This window comes from Pteropus vampyrus, unplaced genomic scaffold (assembly GCF_000151845.1).
Source record: "Pteropus vampyrus isolate Shadow unplaced genomic scaffold, Pvam_2.0 Scaffold261, whole genome shotgun sequence".
In the NCBI taxonomy this organism is placed as follows: Eukaryota; Metazoa; Chordata; class Mammalia; order Chiroptera; family Pteropodidae; genus Pteropus; species Pteropus vampyrus.
Window position 1 is genome coordinate 3,219,845 of NW_011889042.1, and position 22,925 is coordinate 3,242,769.

The 22,925-nt window shown below is 42.2% G+C and overlaps 1 protein-coding gene and 1 pseudogene across 1 annotated transcript in view; one reads left to right on the top strand and one right to left on the bottom strand.

The window, feature by feature from the left end:
• Positions 1-5,057: 5,057 nt before the first annotated feature.
• On the top strand, positions 5,058-5,173 carry LOC111729456 (annotated as a pseudogene).
• An 11,224-nt stretch (positions 5,174-16,397) lies between these two features.
• The window catches only part of LOC105302139 (RNA-binding protein Musashi homolog 2), a 264,916-nt gene continuing 258,388 nt past the window's right edge, over positions 16,398-22,925 (bottom strand). The window contains exon 11 of the mRNA XM_011375105.2: positions 16,398-21,599. The gene's annotated coding sequence lies outside the window, so the exon portion shown is untranslated. The remainder of the gene's footprint in view (positions 21,600-22,925) is intronic.

Genomic DNA, 22,925 nt, shown 5'->3' on the forward strand with positions numbered 1-22,925 from the left:
GCCCAGGGTTCAGGAAGGAGACACAGCGCCCTCCTGCAGACAATCAGTGCGTGCATAGATCGGTTTCCAGCGAGCCTGTTCTTCCTGATTGTGTCTAGGTTGTCCAGATGGGTTCCCAGACAGGACAGAAGGGCAGCATTTCTTTGGAAAATGGATAAATAGAGAAGGCCACAAGATCTTGGTAGGGCTTTGGTATAGGGAAGAGGCAGGAAGAAGGGGCAGATAAAAGGGAGGCGGGGGACACAGACAGAGGTCTATAGTAGAACATGGTGGAAAACCCCTCACCATGAGGACCGCCAACCACAAAGTGATGCATGGGAAGCCATAGCGCCTGCCTGTGTTCTCACCTGGGTTCTGCCAGTTGCCCTCTACCTGACTTCAGGCACATCAGTCCTTCTCCAAGCCTATTTCCTCACCTTTATAATGGGAGGGGCAGAAACAAGGAAGGTGGACCCACCACCCGCAAAGCTCCTTACAACTCCATCTTGGCGTCTCCCATGCCTTGTGATCCCCTCTCTCATGTCCTTGGGGGGAAGCCCCCCCTGACCACCAGGCCTGCAGTGGCAGCCTCAGGACCAGCGCCTCGTTCCTGAACGTAACTACCCATTACACGGAACCACTCGTTACCAAGCTAGGGCTCTGGCAGCTTTATTATAAGTTTATTACATGCTAATTCAAGCAAATAAATTTGCCCCAGCTGTGAAGCAGAGGAGATTAATAACCTCAAAGATTACTTTGCTGCTTTGATGAGTTTCTTGAGCAGAGTATATTTAGGAAGAGCAACTAGATTAGTCAAAACCCCCTTTAATTATTAGTGACACTGTGCAAACGACTCTATATGACTGGAATACCAACTACTTAACTCTCTGACCTTCATATTCAAATAAACACATCCTATTATAACAACATGCTTTCCAAGTCCACACACCATGGCAACTGCTGGCCAAGGACCTGGCAATGGGACAGCTGGCATGTGGATTCTATTAAGGGTGGGATGACAGCCTTAAAGGTATACATTCCCCTTTCCCTGTCTTCTCCCTTGAACTGGCTCAGGGCCACAGGGAATGCAGAGTGTCCTGGAGCTGGAAGAATCAGCTCTCAAGTGAGGGGAAGTGACTGGCCCATAGTCATACAGTGAATTAGCCACCTAGCCTCTACTGCTCTGCCACCTGGATCTTTCACTTCAAAATCTTTTTTTTTTTTTTTTTTGCTACAGGAGGTTTGTTCTGCTTCTGGTGGAAACTGTGAAGGAGATAAAATCTAATTCCAGGGACACTCTTCCCCCTCACTTCTACGCAGGTACATGGGGCCTTTGTTCGGCTTCATCTTCGCACTCTTCCTCCATGAAGCCTTAGGCTGCTTGAAAATCCCACCTCCCCAGTTTCAGAGAATGAAGGATAGATTGAGCCATTTAACCAGGGGTGCTGACATCTCTGCCAGGGGAGGGAAAGAGTGCCCCTTCTATTGATCCCCTGCTGCGTGACAAACCCAGCACAAGTCTCATCTCTGAATTTTAAAAACAAGCGCATGAAGGAGGTACTACCCTGTTTTCTAGATGTAGAAACCAGAGCTCAGAGAGTTTCAGCAACTTGCCCTGAAACGCCCATCCCCCACTTGTCTACCTGGAAAATACTCTCCGGTCTTTCCTGATTCAACTCACGTGTCACCTACTTTGTGACACTTCCTTGTGTGTCCTCCCTCCACTCTGTTCCCAGCGCTGATTGCACTTGATGGTGCTGATTTGTTTATGATTTGTCTGTTATTCGATTGCCTCTTAAAAGCAAGAAATGAGTTTCTTTTTCTTCGTGTCCTGTGATCCTGGCAGAGAGCCTGGTCTGTACTAAGTGCTCAACCAACATTGACAAAGACTTGAAATTGTTCTGCATAATCTTAGTCACATGGACCCTCTATGCCATACCATCTGTCTCACGTCTGACCCTGCTGATTGGCAATTTGGAAAAAAATTGCCATAGTTTTCTGATACTATTCAATAAAACATATTTTATTCAACAAAAATCGAAGGTATAAAAGAAAAACCTAATAATATGGAAAAGAACTACAGAAAAAAGATAAACATGTCTCTCAATTCAAGCATGGAAATAGAAACGGAATTCATAAAAGATATATCTGACTATGTAGAAGTTTAGATTTTTTCCATAGGCTAAGTGTAGTTTCCTTTCCCATATTGTGTCTGCATGTATTATTCCTTGTCAGCCACTTGATTTCATCCTAAGCTTAAAAAATATCGACAGGGTGAAAAATTTGTGGCAAAAATGCTTGGGGTTATATGATACTTTGGCTTATTATTTAGGGAGTGTAGCAGAGACAAGTCCCCCAATGAGTTACTTTCTCCTTCTTCTCTTAGTGAAAAGAACCCCTCAGATTTAGCTGAGCACCTGTTTTCTAGCAAAATACTGCATTTCCTAGTTTTCCATGCAGCTAACTGGTTAATGGGATATAAATAGAAGTTGTGTGTGCAAATTCTGGGTCCTGCCCCTAATGACAACTGGCCTCTTCTTCCCCTGTCCCTTTCTTGCTGGCTGGCATGAGACAGGATCTGGGGCGGCCGTCTAGATCACAAGGCGGGAGCCATGTATTGAGGGTAGTGGAGTAACAAGGCAAAAGGCCCGCAGAGCTGTCATATCAGCCCTACAGAGCTTCCTGGAACTAGTAAGGGAGAAGTCTGTATAATTGTGATTTTAGGGTCTTTGTTACAGCATCGAGCCTATATTCTAATTATAAAACACTTTGATGTAAATAACTGAGAATTGGCCAGAGTGTTGAAATGGAAGAACCTCAAGATTTTGGTGGCTACGCTACTCTGAGCATGTTTAGGACCTGCTCAAATTTTAATAGACTGGAATTTATAGATTTCTTTTATAATAACTTATTCTGTAGTTGTGACTCTGGAACCTTGTAAAAATTATTTACAGTTACGAAAAATAATTAAGAAACCAATCCATAAAAATTGAAATAAAAACAATCTAAATTGTGAAAACAAAATGAAAGAAAGAAGCCTTTGTATTGATTGGTATGGTAGCCTAATTATACTGGGACGAACTATTTCAAGTGACTTAAAGACAAATTAATTTGCTTATTATCCCAAGGGGAGGGTATACCTTGACAAAACTAATTGCAAAAAATCCTTAAATTGTTTATCCATATGCATAGTATTGATGATAGTGCTGGTAATTGTCATCTGAGGCTATTGGCTATATATTGTGAGGTAAGGAAGTGAATAATTATGATGGTTTTGTTGAGAATTGGAATGTTCAGTGTGAAAGAAAGGATTATTCAGATCTAAGACTGAAAAGGCTAAGTAAAAGCCCCGTAATCCTGGATCTGAACGGGAATACCAATATGAATTCAGGAGATACGTTGTTATTTATTTTTTTAGCTCTGTCCATTTTCTATCCATCACAAAGACCTGAGAACTATAGCCACCCCAGTAACAGTGAATATCGCTACATACAAGATTATGGTCTCTACATAATACTGTCCAAAAAAATGGAAATTTAGGCTTTTTGGAGAAATAATGAATTCTATTTCTGGGGCATGAAATGTGCAAGATAACCCTGGGATATTTTATCACATCAAAGATTAATAGGTAGTAGCAACTTGAAGAGGCTCTTACTGGTCAAAGATGGGATGATTTCACCAGTAAAAATAATAACTACAATAGATTAAAACATATCGTATTTGGTCATATGGGCACTCTATGCAATACCATCTGTTCCATGCCTGACTCTACTGACTGGCAATTTAGAAAAAAATTTAAGAGATGTTTCAATCCACAAGTTCATAATAAATTTTACAAAGATAAGAAAAAGAAAAACCACTGATTAATCACTCTTGGAGGTCGATAGGGACTCTACTAATTTTTTGAAAACTGGCAAATGAAGAGAAAGAATCAAATCTTTCCTGTCTTTCCTATATGAACCACAGGGTAAACAAATGGTTGATGAAAGGTATCCCTTCATACAAAGAATGAGAAATAGAATTAGAGTAATATTATTTGCAACTCTTCATGAAATCATCGACGACCAGATATCGCGTGCTCTCTAATGGAAGAAGACAGCACTACCAATAAAGTATTATTGCCAAATAACTGGACCTGAATTTTATCAAACCTCTAGATCTAACTTCCAGTTTCTTGTAAAAGAGAAGGAAAAGCATATTGAAGGATGCTCTGGGGATGCAATCAGCAAAATCTCAGTTGTGAAAAGTTGACAGAACCAAGAACCTAATCTTTTCAAAAAACAAAGTAGGTAGGTGTCTGTGTGGGGTAGGATGGTGGTGGGGGGACATGGCCTTGGTGGCATCAATGCATCACCTAGCCTCATGTGCCAGAGACTGAGTGGGTCAGAATGGTGTCTCTGTCGGGGGTGCCAGAGCCAAGCAGGGTGAAGACAGCCCCTGTGTGGCCTGGCACAGGAAGTGAGAGTCCAGGTGAGGAGGATGTCTGCAGTGGTGAGCGGCGGGTTTTCAGAGCCTGGGTGGGGGTGGGAGATGGCAACACTGGGCAGCTCAGCAGAGGGTATCAGAGCCTAATCAGGGTGAGGACCGTGTCCACATGGCAGCGGGGTGTGGACACAGGGTGTTGAAGCCTGAGAGGGCTGAAGAGGGTATCTACATGAGATGCATGGGGAATGACTACTAATGGGCATGGGGTCTCTTTCGGGGTTATGAAAATATTCTAAAATTGGTCGTGGTGATAATTGCACAAGTCTGTGAAGATACTAAAAACCATTGTATTATACACTTTAAATTAAATGGATGAGTTGTATGGCATATAAATTATATCTCAACAAAGCTATTATCAAAAAGAAAGAGAGAAAGAAAAGGAAAAAGCAAACTGCACATGCATGATTCATCAGTACATAAATTCCAGTGTAATCCTAATCTGGTGAGATCTGCTTGGGGAAAAAAATGAACCTGCTACCAAATTCAATTAAATTCAACACATATTTGACGTAGTTCCATAGTGTAGCAGTTAGCACGTCTGCTTTACACGCAGAAGGTCTTGGGTTCACACCCCAGTGGAGCCACCGTCCATGGTCTATGGCCATGCCACCCTGAACAAGCCCGATATCTGATCTTGGAAGCTAAGCAGGGTCAGGCCTGATTAGTACTTGGATGGGAGACCACCTAGGAAGACCAAGTGCTGCAGGCATAAATAATAATAAATAATTTTAAAAATAATAAAAAAATAAATTCAACACTTATTTGGTGAGTGCCTACAAAAAGGAGTGTTTTAAAAATTAAAAAGTCACCAGGCTCTGTGCTAAGGGTCTGAGATTCAGAAATAGGAGACACAGTCCATCTGTGCCCTCAAGGAGCTCAGACTGGTCCTCAGTCCCACCACTGCAGGATCCCTGCTGGCGCAGAAGGGAGCACGGGGCTGTGGGTGCTCAGGAGAGGGGTGCTCCGTCCATTCTTCCTAGAAGGCTTTCCCTGGGGCCACCACTTACAGCTGAGGGGAGAGGGCTGTGGAAGGGTTAGCCAGGGAGAAGAGAATATTGCAGGATATTATAGGCCAAAGAAGCAACTTGAGCCATAGAACAGAGACCAGGCACTGCTCGATGTGTTTGGGAAACTGCAAGGAGTTAATGAGGAGGGTGGGCAGGTGGGCGGGTGCCCAGAATGGAGGCCATTGTGTGCTGAGGGAAAAGGAGGCCCTGAGTGGGCAGAATCCGCCCTGTGCACGGAAGACAATAGAAGGTCATTTGCAGCGTCCAGAATGCTAATGGGAACAGGGAATTAGGAGACAATTGATGGTGCCCACTGGAGCAGAGGAGCAGGCCACAGTCCCCAGACTGTCTGTCCTTCTTTGAGTTAACTGGTACCTGCTGGGCTCCCAGGCCCGGAGGCTTCTCTGTCACTACAGATCACTCCACAGACTTGGTCTCACCAGCTTGGTTCCCTGGAGTCTGGCTGTCACTTGATTCCCCTGAAAGCCAGCTGCTGTGCAGTGGGAGGGGGAGGGAAGCAAGGTTGTAGGACAGATCTCCTTTGTGCAGAGCTCACGTCCCTCCCTGCTCCAGATGGAGGTGCCAACCCCTCCCTGAACAGAAGACAGGCTCTGAAGCTGTCAGGCCAAGTTGGCTCACCTTGGAGGCTCCTGGGAGAGGGGAGGGGGAGAAGGGCGGTAAATACAGGGCCTTTGATTCTTTGCAGGAGCTCGGTTCAAAGCGTCCCGTGTCAGGAGTGGGGGTGGAGGCGAGGGTGCAGTGGGGCGGGGGCTTGTATCTCAGGACCATTCTGAAAAATATTTACCTTCCCATGCCCCTTCTTCAGCAAAGCCTGTCGTGGTCTGTAGAAAAACCTATCCCATCTGAGGTATAGTTGGCGGCATGGTTCTATTTCACAGAAGGAGTGGCTGAGGTGGTGCGGAGAGGTTAAGGAACTTGCCCAAGATCACAACGCTGGCTTTAGACACAGGAGTGGCAGGTTCGAAAGCCTGCGTGGTGCAGGACATGGGACAGGACAGTCTCGAAGATCCTCGCAACTACACAGAACTAACAGAAGCATCACGGGAAATCTGAAAGCCATCGGCGGGCCTCGAAGGCATCAGGAGATGCTTCAGAGGGGATGGGCCTGAGCTCCATGCTCAAGAGTGGGCTGAAATACCAGATGGTCCATCCACTCATTTACTCCATGCATTTATATTTAGGGCCTACCATGTGTCGGGAACTGTTTCCAGCTGGCCTGCATGCTTGCAGGAAGCCAGGTGCTAGGGACACAAAGTCCAGTAAGTTGTACCTGCCTTGAAGCTGAGTGGGAGATAGACCTTTAATCCCCAAATGCAGGGGTAGAAGTGAGCACTGCACCGAATGAGAGGGTGTGTGAAGGTGGGGGTCTCCCCAAGGGAAGGGGGGCAGGCCTCTCAGACAGGCATGCATTGTCTCGTGGAATTCACTCCCATCTGTTTGCACGGTCGCACACCTGGTTTCGCCAGCACGCTGAGAGCGAACTTTTCTCTGCTTGCACACCTAGAACATAAAACAGAGGGACAATTCCAGAGGGCCAGCTCACTGACATCATCCGGGACGACCTCGGAGGCCAGATTATAACCAGAAGGTTGCTTGGCACGTTTTCAACCAGAACAAGTAGCAGCTGGATGGAGCAAATGTTTAACTACCTCAACTAAGAGAGGTTGATGCAGCTGTGTCTCAGTAGGGACGGTGTGAGTGTGGGATGGGAATGCTAGAAACCCATGGGCTCACAGTCCTATATCCGCTGTCACCTTGCAGATGCCCTGGCTGTGGCTGCAACACTTGAAGTTAACTGGTTAAGACTTCCTCTTCCTGCAAGAGGAGCAGAGGCCCCAAGACTCTCCTTGGTTCTGTTTTCATGGCTAAATGATGTGTCTCTCTGCTCACCTTCCATTTATAGTTTAACTCCCCAAGAGAGAGCATGATTCTCTCGTTGGCCGGCACTTCAGGAAAGCCTTACACTCACTCATCTTCATATCAGCACACCCCATAACCAATTCATCAAAAGACCGACTTCACCAAATTTACCCTATTTATCCATTCACACGCATTCCATGTTTCTCTTGGATATAGTCTTTACTGCAATTCCTGGTGAAAGAAAATTGTTCCACACCTAGTCTTCGACAGAACTGAGAATAGCTTTGCATGACGTGATCTACAGGCCCTCGGGGAAGTGAGATTTATCCACTCAGCTTTCCCTCCGCTCTTGACCACACATTCCTGCATTGTGCCTCCTCTCACAGTGTGGCTCAGATGCCCTTCCTCTACAAATGTCCTCACCGCAGAAGCGATCTTGGAACTGGCTGTCAGGGAAATAGCTCCTTCATTGCTAGTTTGAAATAAAATTCCAACAGATGGTCGCAACCAACTCATCTGAGAAGTTGCTCCCTCATCTCACTGGGTAGATTGGCGGGCTCCACAGGGCTGCAGGGGGCAGGGCTCCAGAGCTCTCGGGCCTTCAGACTTCCCACCAATGTTCTCCCCACTTTCTGCCGTCAGCCTCCCAGCCCAAGCCCCAGTTTCCACTTTTAGTCTCTGTCCAGGCTTGACCACTAGGCTGAGCTGCGAGCTGACTCAAAGCTGTCTTTCCCCAGCAGAGTCCCCACAGTCTGCCGCAGCAACCCTGCTTCCACAGCAAGTTGGCAAAGCCTTGGAGGGTCACAGGGACAGAGGCAGGTGAGTGGGGAAGGCAGCCTACATCTGAAGAAGGAGGGGCACTTCTGTCCTGAGCCCACTGTGACTCAGCCTGGGCATGTGACTCTCGAGTGCCATTCCAATTGTAAGGCAATTTGTTACCGAGAAGAGTTCAGGTGCCAAACTGGATTATATACACTATACCTATCCCACATTTCAAGACCTTCTCAGAACAGCACCATCATTCACTTGCTTCCCCACATGCCTTCCTGGGAGACCCAGCAGTGGAGTTACAGCCCCCAGGGAGTAGTGAGTCAGGTGGGTGGATGCCAATCTGTCTTTCTATCATGGGTGTGTTGTATGAGGCGTAAGAAGGGGTGAGTATGGCGGCTTTGAGCAATGTGGGGTGGAAGGCCAATCAATCACAGGGATGGTGGGTCCTGTGCTGTGTTTCCATGGCATCGTTTGTATTGTCATTTGTAACTGGAGTCCAGGGTCCCAGCTTGGAGGGATGATGAGGGGGGAGCTACAGACAGGGGCCGGATCAGCAGAGTCTGAAGGCCTTCTTAGGTTTGAGAAGTTGCTTATGAGCTTTCTTCTCAACTCTTTCGAACTCAACCCCTTTTTCTATGAAAACACGTTGTAATGACCCCTTTACTAGCCTGAAAAAAAATCTAGAAAAATATAACTTATGTACAAATGTATTTTCAAAAAGCCTCAATAAAATGCTCAATCTATAATATATAGGAGGAACGTAAGGTAAATAATTTATATAAAATAGTATGCATTTTAATATGTAAATATTTGGGAATGATTGTGCTAGAGAACATAACGAAGCGGTTAGATGCTCCTACGTGTGCGGTCACCGTGAATGTGACACTATAAATCCAGACTGACCGAGGGCCATTGCTATTGATGACTTGATTTTATGAATTGGTGAGTAACTCAATTAAGCTCTGAATGAAACAAAGCATACTCTCCTCTTCATTTACATGGTAGTTACACTCCTGCAAAAGTTATTATATACTTTGACTGTCAAATAAAATTAGACAAAAGGCCAGATAATTACAGATTGTTTCTCATCTACATGAATACCATCTGAGACCTCGAAGGTCATGACAGACCCAAGACAAGATGTCCTCATGTGGAATCATCCCACATATTACAGCACCTGCAGCTCTGGCCCTGTCTGCTAAACACCATCATTGGAAACCTCTTCGTGGGTATGGAGAAGGCCAGTAAATGGTTGACGGGCAGTGAGATGGGCAGATTTGCAGTGTAGCGTGCCATCTCTGGCAGCTGTTGAGGGGTAGATGGGGCAGGGGAGGACATGGGTGGCTATTGTAGTAATCCCGGTGAGAGGTCAATGGTAGGACGGCAGTGGGGGCAGGTTCCCAACCTGAAGCAGAATCTGGTACACACTGTGGGTCCTTAAATGCTCGTGGACCATTGATAGGGGTTGTGGGGCGGGGGCAGGCAGGGGTAGGATTTGAGCTCTGGCAAAATCTGGCAAATTGCTTTGGCCTGCAATTCTACAGAGCCGGAGTCTATGGTAAGGGAGGCCTTAGGCATCTCTGCCCCCAGATTCCCACACTGACTGCTTTAGAGCCCTAGCCCCAGCTCGCATGCACAGCCTTGTTTTCCAGGCCTGGCTCCCGGGGAGATAAATGCAGCTGCCTCGATGACTCAGACTCACAGCAATTCATTTTTTATTTCTTAAGGCTTCAGCAGCCACCCCATTGTCCTGTTCCTACTCCAATGATTAAGTGCCTCCATTTCCTCCAGGGTCCTGGTTAGGGGAGAGGTGAGTGCAGAAGTGATGGCCTCAGGTAGTTCTGGAGCTGACTTCCCAGGCTGGCCCAGTACCACATGCTTGACCCTGCTACTGGGTATCACTTCTGGGGAGACTTAAGAGATGTGTCTCTCGCCCTAAATGACACTGCTATAAAACCCTTAAGAAGCCAGGCCTTCTTGCTCCCGACTTCTTGCCCCTGTTTCTGTGTGGGGGTATATTCAAGGAACTATCTACATCCAAAAATTATTGAAAGGCAATTTAAATCTTTCCTGAAGTGTTTAAAAAAAAATCCAAATCATGGTTCTATTGAAAAATTTTTTTGCATTAGAAAGAGAAAGAACTTGGTGGGTTTCTTAGATCTTATAACAACCTAATGAAGCAGGCACTATTATCCTCATTTAATACACATGTACACACACACGCGCACACACACAGACACACACTCACAATCATGGCAGCTTCTTTCTCCACTCTCACCTTCTAAATTCAGCTCTAGAAAGCTCTTGCCTTTCCCCTCCCTCTTACCTTACATATCTGCTATTTTTTTTTTTTTTTAACTTATTAGAGGAGATTCTGTTTGGGCTTTTGGGCCTTCCCCGGGCAGGACAATTCTTCCCTTCACTCCAAATCTGCACAATTAAGACCCAAATGAGAAAAGACCAAATTCTCCTTGAGGGGTGTGGGAGCAGGTAGAGCCCAGGAGAAAGGCTGCCTTTTTCATCGAATGTGGTGACATAAGCATTAGTCAGGTCAGCCTTCCTATCACACCGTACTTACACATGCCCCCCGACACAATAGTCTCACAGAAACATCCACATGCGCTATTTTCCATAATCTCCTTCACCTAATTTTTTTATGGGCACTTTTACATTTCTTCAATATCAAGTTCTGATATTCATAACCATGACTCTGATTAGTGCAAGACTTCAAAGCGCCTTTTGAATCATTAAAGAAAGATTAAATTATATTCGGGATGGTTTCAGCATTAAGTGTGGCTGAGCTAATTCAGAGTCTCTGAAAATTGGCAATATGATAAATTGCAACTTTACACAAGCCCAAATATTCAGATTAGAGCCATCTAAAGGCTCAGCTGAGCTAGACTATTCTGGCTAGGCGACGAGTCCACAGAAAGCCGTAAATACAAGCACATTTGGGCAGGAACCAGAGCCAGTGTCCCACGCAGCCAAATGCTGTCACTACCCTGTAAATCTCCTGGAAATTCAAACAGTCATTAACGTTTGCCGACGTCGTAAGCGATGCTCTCATAATCGCTGCCATCTATCTGGGCTCGGCCATCGGGTCGTTTGGTTAATGCAGGATTCCATCTTCATTGCTTTGTAACTAGTTTTTAATCAGTGATGATTGCTGAGCTGGGATGCTGCGGGCCGGCTTGCCTGCTCTCTCCTCGGAGAGTGTCCATTGACATGTCACAGCCATTAACCAGAGACCTGTGGGAGGGGTGGTGAGGGCAGCAGGAGAGCCAGGTTGCTTGGTACAGACACAAACTCCTGCCCTTCCCCCAGGGGACTCCCTGGCCCCCATCCGCCTTCGGAGGGTTGGCAGAGGGCATCTGCAGACAGGGAATGCATGTCCTCCAAGGAGCATCTATTCCACCTGTTGCTTTCTTCCTGCCCAATAATTTAACCTCTCAGGGGGTAAAGGGAATGACATCTGGCCGCTCTGAAGTTAATTCTGACCATTGGTGAAAAACCGACTGGCGAACTGGATGTGATAAGAATCCTGGGGAGAGGGCCTTTATAATACTGTAGGCCACAATAGCTGAGGCAGAGGAGGCTTGACATATGGACGTATCCCTTGGACTTGAAGGAGAGAGAGTACAGAACATTCAGAAAATAACATATAGTCATTTCTTCATATTACAAGACTCTGAAAAGGCGGATGATGTGGGAAGGTGGGAAAGCTCTTACAAATGCACTTCTGATTAAGCAATCTCAAATGATCCTGATGAGGGAGAGATGGGGAATGTCCCTCATGATCCTAGTGAAGGCTGAACGAGCTTTCCCAAAAGACCAAAACACCGCATTTTTAGCAGCAATACATGAGCATCTTTTTCCTCATACTAACAGGTAATAAATACAGCTCTTTTCAATTTCTGCCAGACTGATGAGTATAGCTTGGATTTTTATTTCCCACTGTATTTGTAATTTTGAGCATGCTTTCATGTTTCATATATTGAGCCATTTGGATTGGCTCTTCCGTAAATCACTTATTCCTATCTTTCACCTGTGTATCTAATGGCTTGCCTTTGTCTTGTTAGTTTGTAAGGGCTCTGTGTATATATTATGACCTTTGTCCTCTGCATTACAAATATTTTTTTCCCCCAAATCTCTTACTGGTCCTTCTTAAGTTTAAATTTCTTCGCCATATGAAAAATTTGAGAATTTTTAATGTCATAATGTTAGATATATTTTTTTATGGCTTCTGAGTTTCTGATTTTAGTTAAAAAGCTCCTTGGTCATGCATGAATGGCATAGATTTTCTTGAGAAATTTTTTTTTAAGTTTTACATTTAAATCCTTAATATAACTAGAATTTATTTTTTATGAATAATGTAGGTTGGACGTCAGGTTTTATTTTTGTCTACTTGGAAAGCCATACATTAAGTAATCCATCATTTTTCAATGGAATTAATCTACTCAGTACATCTACCATACAGTATTAAATTCTTATTTCTCTATTTCTAAATTATTTATTAAGTTCTACTAATCTATTTGACTCTTTTTATACCTCTGCCACATTGATGAGAACAAAGTAATAAATCGACTTAGGTAAGTCTTGATATCTAGTGATATAGATAAGATTCATTATCTTTTTAAATACTTTTCTTTCTATTTTGGGGACATTTCTTCTTTTACATAGCTTGAATATTTATTTAAATAACTAAACACAACCCGTGAAGGTTTTTATTGGAATTATACATAGTATACGTAAAATTTGGAAGCACTGACATTTTATGATTAGATCTCTTTCCATTTGAGAATATGATCTTTCCATATTCTTCAGATCTTGTTTTATGGCTTTTAATATTTTATAATTTGATTATCATAGATCATATACCTTTCTTATAAAATCTATCCTTAAATATTTTTTTCCTATTTTTATTACTAGGTGCTTATCATTGGACAGTTCTATGGATTTTTGTATATATATCTCACATCCTTACCAAAGGTTTTCATCAATCTCAGTAATAATTTTTATGTATTTTTAGAAAGTTGGAATCTTGAAATTTCTAGGAATACAATTATATTTTTACTTTTTCCTCCCAATGTTTATATGATTTATTTTATCTTATTGTTTTCCCTAGAACCCCTAAGACATTATTGAGTATTAATAGTGAATGCAGCACCCCTATAATTTCCTTATTTTAATTGAAATAACTTTTGCATTTAACCATTTAGAACAATCGCCATTGGGTTTGGTGGTCTTTATTATATTTTATGTAATTGCTTTCTGTTTCAACAATTGCCATTGGGTTTGGTGGTCTTTATTATAGTGCATGCAATTGCTTTCTGTATTTAGAATTTTTGTATCTGAGTTCATAAGTTTGTAGATGTATTTTCGGTCTTATTTCTGTATTAGGTTTTGACATCAAGGCTATGTCAGCTTTGTAAAACAGGAGAGGTTTCAGTGTTTTTCTACCTTCTGGAATAGTTTAAATAGCATTGGAATTAACACTGAGATAAAACTGATTGGTAAGTTTAATATATTTTATATAAGTTTATTCTGGTTTCTACTTCGTACTAGTTTTAGTAATTTATATTTGCTAGAAACTTTTTGATTCCTCTAAATTTTAGATTTGTTTCCACTGAGTATTAATTCCTTTCTGTTATTCGTGGTTATGTCTCTTTTCTTGTTCCCTATATTGTGTATTTTTGCTCATTCTCCCTTTATTCAAGGTGATTTGTCTATTTTGTTAGTCTTGGTAAAAAATCCAGTTTTTGGATTTACTTATCCCTTCTATGACTTTGTTTTCTCTATTACTGCTTTCAGCTTCTACCAATTTCTTCTTTCTAGTTCTTTAGGTGCTATTTGCTACCTTAAGATGTATAGTAAGTGTCTTTGCTGAAAAAAATTTTCTATTGAAAAATTTTAAAGCTATGCATTTTCCTCTGAGTATAGCTTTTGCAGGATGTTACAGGTTCAGGTACAATGTGAGCTTTTTGTTGCTGTTCTAAGCAGTTTGTATTTTTAAAAATTTTCCTCTTTGATCTAAGGATGTACAGAATTGTGCTTCCTATTTTCTGTGCAGTTACAATGGTCATAGCCACATTTTAATTTTTAATTTAATTGAATTATGATAATGGAATGTGAATAAAATTGCTACTTATTTGAATCAGTTAATATCATTACTATGAATCAATACTTAATCATTATTATTTATTATTATTGCCAAGTACTGGGTTGATTTTTGTATATGTTCATAAATATACAACAAAAATACATTATCTACTTAAAGATTCTATATATAGTCTGATGATCACCTACTAATTGCATGTCTATTAAACATGTCTAGTTCTGAGAGAAGTGTATTAAAGTCTCTATAGTTGTATTTCAATTTTTACCAAGTTCTCTTTGCAGTTCTAATAGTTTCTGACTTAAATGTTTAGTTCTGGTAATTGAGGTAGTGGGTTTATCATCTCTATATCCTCTTGATACATCATGTCTTTTGCCATTACAGAATATCCTAGCAAATGCTTTTAATGTTAAGTTCCACCCTATCTGATACTGACATTTCAATTCTTGATCTTTTTGTTTGCATTTGCCTATTTTTTCTTTGCCACCCATTTATTTTCAGTCTTATCATTTGCGTGTTTCTATAACAGCACATAACTAAGTTTTGTTTTTTCTAAACACATCTGTTTTATAATGGTAGAAAATTCAATCCATTTATATTTGGATAATGATAGATCCCTTTCTTTCCACTCCTTTATTATGCTTCTTTTGGTCTTAATGTCATTTTCCCCCCTTTTTCTAGTTTTCGTTGATTTGTTTTCTATTTTTCAGTGTTTCTTCTTGAAAGCTTAGTTTTCTCTAGATCAATGATATTTTTCTGCCTCTTTGCGTACATTCCGTTGGCTCAGGTGGACACTTAGGTTACCCCCTCACCTCCACCAAGCACACTCAACACTGATGGTAATCTTTGTCACCAGGCTTGAACCAGGGGCAGGATGTCCTGGAGGTGAAATCTCAATTCTGTCATTCGGTGGTTCTATGACTGTAGGCAAATTACCTATCTTCTTTGAACATTAAAAAGTAGACAATCACATAGCACATGCAGGACTAACCAGACCACATGTGTGACCCGTCTAGCATACATGTGATGCTCCTGTTCCCTATTCTCTCTTTAGGATTCTGGAATGGGTTTGGGCCTCATCTTCCTTAAAGCTGAACAATCAGGATGAAGAGGATGGAGATGAGCTTTTTCCTGTCTCTGGCCCACTCCTCTTGGATTGATCTTTCATCTCTGCAGGACAACAGGAATTATACTCTCTTGTCCTTGAACGAGGTGACAAGACAGTGTAGAGTGCTGATGCTTTGCCTGTGGACACACAAGAGGTGGGCCTGGACCCCAATTCTCCTGTCTCCAGCCTCAGATGAAGAGAGGCACCGTCCAACTTCTCCTCTCGGTCTTTCGTGTGGCAGAAATGCCCATAAGATAAAGCTGGAATAAGCAGGAGACAAGAAATTGGAGGAGGGACCCAAGATGGCCACGCTCTGGGAACTAGGGCTGTACCCAAGGTCTGACAAAAGAGCCACAGGGACACTCTCGGGCCCCACGTTCTGTCCCTTAAAAACCTCTTGGCCTGGTTCTTTATCTCCAGTGCTTAAAAGCCAAGGAATTCCCCTGGTTCGGGTCCTGCCTTGACTGCTTCCAGCAGGTCTTAAGAGTTGCCCTCAACAAACTGTTTCAATTATTTGGTAGCCGGAAGGTGGAGGAACCGTACATGATCTATTTCTACAGCTTTATTTTTGCTTCTACAAAATTTGGTCCATTAAGCAAAACTTTTAGCTCCTTGAGGGCAAAGGGTGGGCTCCCGATGCCCTTTCACAGCCATACTCAAGGGTCATGGAACGCGGTTCGGTGTTTTCCGGCAGGCTGCGGATACCGAGCTGGGGCCAGCAACCTGGAGAGCCACTTAGCTCCTTTGGGACACTCCTACTGCCTGGGTCCTACAATCTCACAGGACCTTTGGTGGCTGTTCCCTGCCACCCATGGGTTCCGAGGTGCTCTTTCTTCTGTTCTTCCACCGCAATGCTGTCTTGTCACTTCATAAACACAGTCCCACAAACTCCCTGGAGACAGGGAAAGTACTTCTCTGCTAGAGGCCCTGCGGCCAACATTCATGCCAAGGGGCGAGGGGAGGCAGGTGTGATTGGTGATACCCCACTAAACCAAACCACAGCTCTCCCCGACTCCAGCCCTCTTCTGCAAGTGAAAACACTCCAAACGACTCTGTTCAAAACAGTTTATTTTATTTTATTTTTTTTTTGTCAGACAAACACATTGATTTCTGGACCACAGTAGAGGATGGAAACCTTTCACAAACTTATTTATTTGAAAATACAAATATAAAATTATACTTTCCACATCTGTGATGTGAGAGACTGCCATCCACATAGTAATTTTTTACAACAGGGCTTTAAGAAAGCCACACACAAAGACCTGAAAGATGCTTGAGATATATATATATATAGATACATATATATGTATATATATAAAAAAAATACTCACTACCAAAGTTGTCATCAGTTTCATACTAAAGTATAAAAGTAAGGGTGAGGTCAGCCACAGTGCTAGGGAAAGTTTTATTTAGATACATTTATGTCCACATGAAACGCTTAGACTTGCATCCTATTACATATGGAATTTCGAGTTTACAACACACCATGAACGGCAGATTGGCTAGCCCACGCTACTCAAGAGGACACTCACAGATTCCACATGGGATGGTACAGTATGTACAGATACAGTAGCAGAGCGCCTTCTGGGGAGGCTCTGGAACGTTTGTCTCTCAGTCCCCATCCCCCTCCCCCTCGCGCCCCTGCCTCCTGGAAATGAAATCCTGTTCGAGACAATACATTCTGATTATTTGATAGCTGAGTGTTTGGATTAAGGTTGCTTCCCCAGAGGGGTGGGTTTTATTTATATTTCTTTGAGCTTTAGTTAACTTATTATTATTTTTTTGGTAAAAAACAAAAAAGAAAAAAGGAAACAAACATATTACAGTATTAAAGTATTGCTTAACATACAGCGTCTCAGTGTAGTGTCTGAGCCCAGGACTGGGCTGAGCTGACTTCTGCTTCTTTTCTGCTTAGGGTGGGGTGGGTGGGGGAGGCTGCCAGTGTCTCTTCTCAGTGTGCTTGCCTGCATCTGTCCCTCTGCTCCCACTCTGCTCTCCCCTTGCTTTTGCCTTCCTTGGAAGGTAGCTTGGCTGGTGAAGCACATCCAAGAAAAAAAAATTCTCCCTTCCCCACCCACCCCCCAGCCTCCCTCTGTCCCTGCGTGCCACTCCCAACCAATAAAGAGAAGTATGAGTTAGTGTTTCTTTTGTAAACAATTTCATATGCAATATAATACAGAAAGCATGGCTGACCTTCAATAAAAAATGTAGTAAACTATATTGCTTTATTTCTGATTATGCTGCAGTGAGTGAATGGCAGAATGAAGCAGTGTGGTGGTGGTGGTGGTGGCTAAGTCCCTAGCCCTCGTTTGCACTAAAGATCAAAACAGGTTTTGTTTTTCTATTTGGAACCAAAACAAATTTTTTTCAAAGATCCCCAAATGAAAAAAGAAGGGAAAAAAAAATAAAACCAAAACCAAAAAAAAAAAACCAAAACCAAAAAAAAAAAAAACCCAAACAAACAAAAAAAACCAAAGAAAATAAACAAAAACCCCAAACAAAAAAAAAGAAAACAAAAGTAAAACAGAACACCTTTCAGGTCATTAGAACCAACAATTACCCAATGATTTTTATACTAGTCTAGTAAGATGTGTGTAACATTCACTGGCTGTGAATTGCTGTGCAGTGAAACATTAAATTGACAGCAATAGAGCCATGCTACCTTAAAGTCCAAGCTATGAGTTCAAATTAAGATGAAGGTTATGAAAGATAGAAACGCAAAGGCCTGTCGGGGCTTCGTTTGAATCAAGCCAATGAGCGACTGGGATAGAGTGAGAGGCTGTTTGGTTTTCCCAATGGGTGTGAGGAAGGCCACAAACCAGGTGTGCGAAATCTCCTGGACAGGAGACCAAGAGCTCGGTCATCCCCATCAGCTCCACATCCAGGCAGAACCAGGAATGGGTCCAGGAGCTAATGCCACTCACTCTCCCCTGCGTGGGAGGAGAGAAGTTTGGGGGTCCCAGGCAGATGGATCTGGAAGCCAGAAAGTCACCTGGTGGCTATATTATGATTCCAAGGGAAAAACCATCAGCCAAGAGGGTTTCTCCCCCAGGGAAGGCGAAAGGTGGTTCCCATGTTCGCCACTGAGCTTAACTGAAACAAAGACAAGGCTGAACATCAGTGCTAACATAATTTACAAAAATCTCTCATAATGGACTTCTAGATGAGTGGGGGGACTAACGTGAACCTTAACCTAGGTAGCCACATTAAAACATGTCAGATTTCCACGAGATTTGTGCTATGGGCTACTGGGTCTCTTCAAAAGGTATTATAAACATCTAAAACATATTCACACAGATTATCAATTTCTTCTGAGCATTCTTAAAAAAATATTTTTTTCTCTTAGTAAAATCATTTTAATATACCATGCCTCCCTCTTTTAAAAAATAAATTAAAAAAATCCAGTTTTGCATATCTAGCATTAGCATTTAAGGTAGTATGGCACACCCCTTCACAGTTGGGGGGGGCTGGGAATCTACAAAACGCCGCAATCTGCTGGCATTTGAACATCGTGAGACCTTGGGTTAGTTGAAACCACATCAGATCAGCAAAAATAAAATTAAAACCTGAAATTGAAAAAAAAAAATTGAAAGGAAAAAACTGCCCCAAAATGATTAGCCTTTTTTTTTTTTTTTTTTTTTTATAAATAAGAGAAAGTTCTATCCTTACTGGTCCTAAATCTGAATAACTATGTCTAATTTTTTAAACCTTAATTACATTATACCTATCAATATGTACTAGAAGAAAGAGGAGAAAAAAAGTCACTACACTAGTACCAGGACAGCACGCTTACAAGATAGCCATTTTATACATTATTAACAGACAGTGATCAACAAAGAGTCTTCTATGAGGTGATAGGGGATGCAGAGAAAGGCAGGGTAGTACAGTACATCACCAACATGGACAAAATAGTAATTAAATTCCCTAGTCTAGACACTGAATTTTGGGAATTTATTGTCTCTTTTTTTCTTTCTTTTTTTTTTTTTTTAAATAAAACTTCTATTTTGTTATTTTATTACTTGAACAAGTTTGGATATTTTAAAAGCGCCCAGCATTTTACTTAACCTGGTTGTTTGGAAATAAAAAAAAAGAAAGAAAGAAAAACAAAAAATATCTCACCAAACAACCTAACGTTTTATTGGAAAAACAAAGAACATGATTTTTTTTTTTTTAAATGTTGTTGTTTAATTAGAATTGAAAAAGGCCTTTTCTCTTTCTTTCTGAGTTAGCATTTTGGAGCCTTTTGTTTGAAGATGCATTTGCCCTACCATGTCTGTGAATGTCTACGTTAATCTACTTTGTTAGTAAAATTTATAAAAATAGGAGTGCAGCAGCTCTTTATAATAAATGTCGCATTCAGTGTCTCATACTGGCTGTGCCTTAAGTACCAAATTTATAAACGTAACAATTTAAAAAATATTAATAAAACGGCAATATCACATTTTAAAAAAGGAAAAAATATATATCCACACTACAATATGTTTTAATGCCATCTATTGAGTTGTACTTCTATAGTTGCTGTTGCCGACTTATTACCAATATTAAAAAAAAGTTAAATTAAAAAATATCCTTCATCATAAGTATTTTTCCCCAACTGAGGACCATATATTATAACAGCCAAATGTTAACATGTGCAAACAGGAAACTGTCAGTTTTTCCCACCAGTCACAGTGCAGCGATGTTTATACTTTTTATTTTTAAAATTCTGTTTACATCTACAATAAATTAAAAAAAAAATTCTTCCATAGCCTCTCTGGTGATCCTTGCAGCACTGAGGTATTAAAAAAAATATATAAACCAAAAGGTTGCTTTCCTAATTTGTAAATAGAAAGTGAATGGAGAAAAGGTTTCGTTAACGCAGGCTTATCCACTCCTGGCCCAAGGCCCCCCAGAGCTGGGGGTGGGTGGGGGGCAGGCGGGGAGAAGAGAGGCAAAGTGTCCTAGGGACCTTTGGAGGTGCTGAAATGATTGGACAATAGAAAATGATCAAATATTTAAAAATTAAGACTGAAAAAGGATGTCTCCCCACCCCTCCCCACCCAAGCCAAACAGGTGTGCTTTGAAACTTTAAATATGTTAAATATTAAAATTGTAGCTTTGTTTTTAAAAAACTTCTTGGGAAAAGCAGTTTTTCATATTTTAAATAAAAATCTAACTAGACGGTAACATTTGAAGCTGTGCACAGACGAGAGGTTAATATGCTGGTATGATGCTAATAGAGTTAGTTCTTAGGTCTATCACACAGACAAAAGGAGCTAAACAGTGTTCTAACTTTTCCCGGGGTCGTCCTGGCAGCTGGGTGTTCTCCAGTCTCAGTAACTCGCTTGGTTCACGTTCCTTTCCCTTCTCCTTCTACAGAGCATCAAACTGCCTGGGACCGACTCCCTCACAAAAATATTTGATTCTCTCTTTCTTAATAGTTTCTATGTAGTTAATGGAATTGTATTTACAACATTTCTTTTTTAGAATTCACAATTTCAAAAAACCTTATAATATCACCTCTTTCAACAGAAAAAAAGCACTTATAGAAAAGGAGGACACTCGAAACATGGTCGTCCTTACCTTATTGCCGAAAATAGATATACTTAGGTTAACAAAGAGACATCACAAAAAAGAACTGCCGTCGAGTCTGTTAATTAGCCTACTACATCTCACTTCTTATACAATGCAAAGTAGAAAGTCCACGCCCACCTCCCGCTCCACACTTCACGACTTCGCTTCCAAGTGTGCTCGAGTTCTACCTGAAAATTCATACAGTCTCAGAATTGGTACCAAAATATTGAGAGTAATATTACCATCTCAGCATCCTTTAAAAGTGAGAACACAATCAACACAAGCAAAAAAAATTTTTTTAAGAAAAAAATAATACCTTAATATAACAATTATACTATGGTTAGCTTTTAACTAGATATTAAAGCTATATGACTACTGGACTACGTCAAAATCACTACTGAATGTGATTCAAAGAGATTTAAAAGGAGAAGGGACATGAGAGCAGGGGAAGGGAAACCATCAAGAAAAACAAAAACAAAACAAAACCAAAATCATGGGTTATATATACATTTAAAAGCTGTTGTCTTATATTACAGCAGATTCATGAGATGATGAGATGTAGTCAACCCTCGATCCGAAGTGAGCCATCTCTGGTTGGGATGGGGAGTGAGGCTGGTGGGGGTCCAGGTCTGATGACATCACCTAAACAAAGGGCCACTCAGAAACTTCGCCCAGTCTTGCCTGGACATCCAGGTATGCTCTGCAGGGTGTAGCAGGTCGGGGGTGCCCGGAAGAGAACATAAAAGTATGGGGGGAGTACGTGATTTATTCCAACTTTTTAACTCTCGCTTTTTATGACTACATGGGGCTCCTGAGCATGCTTGAAATGGCCTGGCTAAACAGCTTGCTGGTGGCACAGCTTGGGAATCTGACACCTAAGCCATGCCTGAGGCTGGGGAGAGGGCAGCTGTACAACTCATTTTGCTGATTTGATACAGTACTGTAGAATTTGGAGGTAATGGCAGGAAACGCGGCCAGCAAATGTGGTCATGCTGTGTTTTCGACTAGACTGGTGAAATACACATTGATCAGCAACGCTTTTTTTCTGGTTAAACTTCTGCTTTCAAAGCTACACGTTTCAAAAACTTCTGACTGTCAATAACTAAAAATGCAAATTTCCACTGAAAAGAATCATATTGCATACCAAAGACTCAAGGCCAGGTCACTTATTAAAACATCCACAACGAATAACCAGCCTTGGTTATAGGAAATAAAAACAGGCCCAGGAGTCACAGACTTGCTAGTTGAGTCTCCCCTAATTGACTGTGAGCCAGGGCCCCTCATCTGCACTAAATATCTGATGGCACGAAAGTGTGTGTTTTGGTGCAGCCACGTGACTCAGTGGGCTCACTTAATCCATTTTGGAGGGGGGGATGGGTCGTTACCTCCTCTCTCTCAGTTATTTCCTCCTTTTGTGGAAACTGAGTCCTAAAGCTGCATGGAGGATGGGCTGGCAGCAGCTTTGCCCCACCCCCTACCCCATGGAGAGGCTGCAGTGGCCTTGGAGGGCATGGGCTACAAGTGGAAGCCCTAGACCACCCTTGTTTTTCAGGGGAGGAAGGGAAGGAGTGCTGGCGGCCCCAGTGGATCTGCCGCACTTGGTGGTGGTTTAAACCCCTCATCATCTGACTCCACAAAGGGCTGGTGCCAGCTTCCTCCTCCTGAGTTCCCAGATTTCTCAGTCTACTTTGGTCTCAGAGGAACCTTACTTTCCCTGGGGCCCCAAATCCAGTTTAATTAGTAGTCAGTAGCTCTCCTTCAAACTGTTAGTGGCCTCTGGCTCTGGCCAGCAATGGCTGGGTCAGTGCTCTAAGGGAAGTGGAGGCGAGGGGTTGGGGGGAGAGTCCACACATGGTTTATTTGGTTAAGAGAGGCAGTTGCGTTAGTTAAGGTGATTCCTTAGCAGCAACGTTAGAGAAATCCAAAAGAAATTTATGGAGCTCAACTTAACTTGGTCTCCCCACTGAGCCCACTCTAGATTCCTGGCTGACCCGGGGGCCTGGTGCCCCTTGTAGAGAGTGAGCCC